This window comes from Anser cygnoides, chromosome 4 (assembly GCF_040182565.1).
Source record: "Anser cygnoides isolate HZ-2024a breed goose chromosome 4, Taihu_goose_T2T_genome, whole genome shotgun sequence".
Lineage (NCBI taxonomy): Eukaryota > Metazoa > Chordata > Aves > Anseriformes > Anatidae > Anser > Anser cygnoides.
This window is the reverse complement of record NC_089876.1, coordinates 14,688,568-14,694,567: the sequence shown is the minus strand read 5'-3', so window position 1 is coordinate 14,694,567 and position 6,000 is coordinate 14,688,568.

Below are 6,000 nucleotides of genomic sequence, written 5' to 3'. Positions count from 1 at the left end.
GGATACACCAAAAATAACCAATTCATTAAATTTCATGTAATAAATATTCTGAATAAACTTTTCATGAACAACCCATAAACTAATAAATATTTATGGCAGTTATTTAACCATTGTAGAATAACAACTAAGAAAAAAATTACACATTGTGGTGAATAGCATTCAAAGGGAAAAGAGTTCATGACACTGCATAAATTATTCATTATTAATTATTCTCCTGCTTGTAAAGGCTAAGAAAGAAAAAAAAATTACCCTAATTTTGCATATTTTGTTCACCGTTTTTTGAAGTGCTTTCCACATTTAACTACTGTTATCCCCATTTCATGGGTGGACAAAGCTGAGGTACTTGAAATTTGATTTAGCTAATGCCACAGATTATGTCAGTGACAGGACTCGGAACAGTCGCTCATTCCTGAGTTTGCCAATGGCTCATACTGAGATTTCAGTTCATAATGATAAAGCCTATCTGCAGGTCATCTACCTCCTAACGAATGGTATTCACAACCCATGTCAGCACATTTAGGATTCTGACAGTATCCTAAACCTGAGCAATGGGGTGTGGTAGAGATCATTTTTAGTCTTTCTATTTAGGTTACACTCCTTCCACCACTATTCTCGTCTCTATCTTGAAGAAGTGTGCCCTCCCACGGGTTTCCATGGGAGAGCATCCTCAGGCTTCTCCCTTACTGGAATCCTTGCCTGAGAGGAGAGAATTGTGCAGGAGAGCTCTCCTGGGGAGCATCCGGTCATCCTGGTCCTCAGTGCCCAAGGGCCAGGGAGGACGTTGCTCTCCTTTGCTCCATGAAGAGAGGGAAAATGACTGTCACCCATGTGGTGCTGTAGCTGGTGGCATCCCCCACCTACAGCAGGCACAAAAGGCATCCTTGCAAGGAACTGCAGGTATTCATGTCAGGGTCACCTCTTATTCTGTATGTGCAGCGGCTGGTAAAGCCACCAGAGTCATTGCTGGAGGAAAGGGAGAAGTGTGTAATCTCCGTACAGCATCCATTACCTGTAGCTCCCAGCATCCAGTTAAAAGGTTTGCCCTCGAGCCTCCTGGACAATGAGGCTTGTGAACATGCTGTTTTAAATACTTCTTGAGAAAAACGGTAACTTTCCATAAGGCCTTGAGGCTTTCCATGTCCTAGAAGTCAGATCACAGAAAGTAGGCATGGTGGTTTCCTACTGAAACTTGCTTCGTTCTGGCTCTGTCATCTTCATTCATGTACTGCCTGCTCAATCATTCCCCAATGCAATCTGAATTGTTGCTTATCTGAATTCACATTCCTAGTCCCCATCTTTCCTTAGGACTTCCTTAACTGGCATGCTCTTCCAACCCATCTCAGTCTAGTTTCTCCTGATGCCTATTCCAGCCTAATCGAATGGCCCGTGGCAGAGAAGCAAATCTCCCTTACTAACTTCTCTGTCTCTTTGCTTAAACATTTCACCTGCTCCTAGGCCAGGATGAGTATGAAATATCTTGCTGCTTCCTTACTTGTGAAAGACTGTTGATACTTATATGAAAACTTTTTGATTTAGACCAAATGACCAGGCAAGCCATGGTCTTAGACATGATCACAATGAAAGTTTTTTCCTTCACCTCTGCAGGATTCCTACAGCTAATAAGAAACAGGTTGCTCTTGAAGCTCTTGAGCAATGATTAGACAGCCATGTTGGCAGTGGGATGAATTTGGAGTAGAATACACCCACATTTGCATGTAGTTATGGTCTGCTGTGTTCAGGTGTGGCTAGTGCAGCTCATAGCAAGATTTGCCTCCGTAATTCTCTCCTCATAAACTTTTCCTTCTGTATTTGGATGGGTACATTTGGGACTTGTGTAGCTCTGGTAGCATGATGGACAGGTTCAAAGCCCATGCACTACACAGTGATTTCCATAGAACAGTGCTTTAAATTTCAGGGCTTTTTGTTAAGTAGGGCACAGTTCACCTCCGCTTGGCAGTATTTTCTTTGAAGCTGAATGGGATCTGTCACATTAAGATACTCAGAACACACCTCACAGTGAATTAGCAGCAGAACTTTCTCTGCTGCCAAGACTGGAGTGGTCCTATGCAGAAGCAGAAAGAGATGTAAAATCCCCCTATTCACTGCAAAGCTGGCATTTAAAGGACACTAAATGAGGTAAGATTTTAAGAATCAAAAAAATCACTATCATTAATTTTCCTAAAGGCTTGCTCTCAAATTGTGGATAATTTGGTTGTCTCCACTATTTGTTACTTATTCTTTTTTTTTCTTTTTCTAATTGTTACGAATAAACATGCAGTTTTATTTTTTCTGTGCTTGTATTCTGTTTCACTTTCCAATTTCTGTAGCCAATCCTAGTTTTCTAGGAATTTCATTTAAGGAAATTCAGGGGAAGCTGTGCCTTCTTGCCTTAAAGACAGGTACTATTAACATAAAATCGTAGCAATTTTAAAGTGAAATACTTAGAAAACAGTATAGTATGGTATTCCTACCTTTTGCTAAGCTTGTTGGATCACACTTAATGTGTTTTCTCTCCTGCTTTGCTCTTGAATGTTCCCCCCAGACATCAGGAAACACTGGCCAACTCAGAGACGCTCCGGGTGAAAGTTTAGAGGAGTATACATTAAGAAGTGTAAAACCCCAAAAAGTAAATAGAGAAAGAATTTTGCTTTCCTTCTGCCTGTACTCCAGAAAGAAGTTTCTTCCAAGTAGCTGCTTCTGTTTATCACATATACTCCAGTCTGGTTAAAATGGAGAAAAGAGAACAATCCATAGCTGATTAGTTAAATCTGATCTTAAACTACTCTGTTTTCTCCAGTGTACATTCAGCTTCACTTATATCTTGCCTATTGCTGTGGCATCTGAGTACATTTGTTAAGCCATTTAAATAAATAAATAACGAAAAACCCACAAAGCCCGGAGGAGTCATGGAGAAATTGCTTTTCATGGAGCACTTGTTTATACAATGATGTGGAGTTTTTGCTGCATAGTTGTGGGTGGTTTGGATACTAGTTATAGTGAGCTGCCTAGAAAAATCAATGTATGCCCAAACCCCATAGACTTCTGTTGTGGTAAGTATTTAGACACTTAAATACCTCTAAGTAATATATGAAGCTTATATATCCCTCAATAGCCCCAGGTGAACATGATTCAGAAGGATACTTATAACTCAGTTTTCCCTGGTTTACAGTTAACAGTGATGCAGATTCTCATGTACATAAGCACTACAGAGAAAGAGCAGATGGCTAGAGAGAAAAAAAAAAAAAAAAGGAGAATTGGGAATTGAAGAATGCAAAAGAAATGAAGGAAAATGGAAAAGCAAAACATCTGAAGACAAATGAGAAAGAGTGTAATAATGCAAGGTATTTATTACAGCCCGGTCTGTCTGACTGTTTTAGCTTTGAGAAGGATACTTGCATTTGCGGAGAGGTCATTATACCACTTATCCCATGTGGGATCTTTGATTTTGAAATTTAGAAGAAGCTCAGGGTTGCTGAGAAAGCAGATGGTAGAGATAAGAATGGATGGTCTCAAAAATATTCTTGCCCGCAGTTTCAGCTTAAATAAAGATCACAGAATCACAGAATCACAAAATTTGTAGGGGTTGGAGGGGAACTCAAGAGATCATCAGGTCCAACCCCCCTGCCAAAGCAGGTTAAAGGTGGGATTGTAACTACAGGTTTTAAAGACTGTAGGAATCTACCTCATAGTAATGTCTTCATTCTCTCTGTGTTCAGACCTCTTCAGGGTGTCCATGCCCTGTATCTGACTCCCAACAGCACACAAAAGAGCCTATCGCCAAAGAGCTGGATCTGTTATTAAATGCAACTTTTTAGCACTTCACAGCACCAAACCTCATGGGGTTAATTTCCCTCTCCCTCTACCCTCTTTATTTAAGTTTAAATAAATAAATGATATATTAAAAAGTATAACTTTTGAAATTTTCCATTTTTTCCCCTCTCAGGCATAATAAAATATTTCTAATGATATGTTAAGAGGCAATTTTTAACGGGAATCACGGGTGCCTGTAAATGCAAAGGTTTATGTAAATATATTTCCCATTTCTACGAGGACAGCCTTTGTCTCTCTCTTTTTCTATTATCAGCGATCAGAAGGAACCACAGGAGGAAACGCTTCAGCTTCCCCAGAAGAGCCACGGGCGACCTCAGCGCCAGCACCTCCCTGCCCGTTCCCACTGGGTGGCAGTGCTCGGCTGCGCTGCCAGGCGGGACGTTGCTGCTACCGAACAGCGTTTCGTAGGAAATACTTGGTTTACTATACAGTACTTTTTGGTAGATTTTTAAGGATAGGAAGGATTTGGGTGACCTTTTGCATAGAACTGCCTCGATCATTTGCTGGGTGTCTGCTACTTCTGGACATAACCTGGGCCAGAAGACGTCAAGTTTCACATCAAGACTTATTGTGACAGAGAATCAATGAGATCCCTATGTAAATGGTGTCTGTGTCTAACTACATTTTTTTTTTCTCAAAAAAAAAAAAAATATATATATATAAAACTCCTTGGGAGACAGGATATTAATGCATGCATTCACACTTCAACAGCGATGTATAGTATTTGGAAATTAGGAGAAATCTAGCTACCTTAAAACACCCAACTGTATTAACAGCACTTTTCTCACTCCGAGAATTTTTATTTAAGAGACCTCAGAATATCTCAATGGCAAGTTTCCCAACAGAGGATGCTGTCAGCCTATAATTTTTACTTTATGGACCCATTAACAAAATCTGACAGCTAAATTAGAGGTTCCAGCTCTGGTCACCCCAATAGTATTTGTGACTGGGCATGAATGACTGCAGGCATTTTATTTGTGGATCCAGATGATCTCTTTGGCTTCAAATACATATTGAAATGAATATGCACAGCAAACAGAAATGTCTGTTTTTTTAAAATAGACATCCAGAAAACAGAGAGTCTGTGCAGCCACAACAGAAATTCAAAGAGCAGTGTCCCAGCACAAAAAAACATATTTTGTGAATCAGTACAGTTTGGTTTCAATTCACTCGAATCCACAGAGCTATCCAGTTTACAGTGACTGGTGGTCTGGCCTCTTTATTTTGCTCTCTGTCCTTCATCAAGTTTTTTAGGAGCACCGAAAATATATCTGTATAAACCAGACAAGGCATTTACTAGTGTAAAGCAAGACAGCCAGGGACTGCTGCAGCCATAAACATAAAAGCTGAGTGCCTGGAGCAGAACAGGGAGGGACAAAACAGCAAAGAGCCTGCTGAGAAGACAGAAGAATGAAATTGCATTGGTGCTGCAGCATCAAGAATTCATCCTTTATCAGAGATGCCAAAGGGAGGGTCCCTGTCTTCACTGGGGTAAATGTGTAGGTTAGGTTTTTTGGAATATTCCCTTGTATGTGAGAATGATGCCCTCAATAGCAGATAAAGCCTGAGTGTCTGGATTTGGGTGCCAAAGCAGATCCCTCTTTAATTGCATAGATCCCCTAAATAAACTCTACTTTCAGAAATAGTGGGCAGTTCTGCCTTCTGTTAGTTTTTGAGATGAGCTATGGAGCTTAGTATTTTTAAATAATCAACTGGGCTAGCACATGAATAAAAAAATATGGGTTTTGTTATCAGTGTTTAGCAAGCTAAGTTTTAGCATGTTTATTTTTATTTTATTCTCAGGGTAGAATCAAAATTATTCAGAGTACAGTATTGTTACTTCTTCAAAGTGCTAGGCAGAAAGATACAACCTTTAATATATGTAGAGATTTGTCTTTAGTTATTTGCCATTAATCATAAGACCCATCTCTCCTCTGATGTTGCAGTACAGTGTTTGTGTGTAAGGCTATGGGTTTTGCTTTCAGTCTATCTTCAATGCACTAGAAAATTGATAAATCATTTGGTACAGATACTCGGTCGTCTAAACCAGATATAATTAATCATTTAAAGGGCATTCCTCTTTCTCTGTTTAACTCACAATCCTGAACTTAATGATAACTTCAGAACAGTAATTGTATGACTTGCAAACAGATTATTCATCCTTAAGTT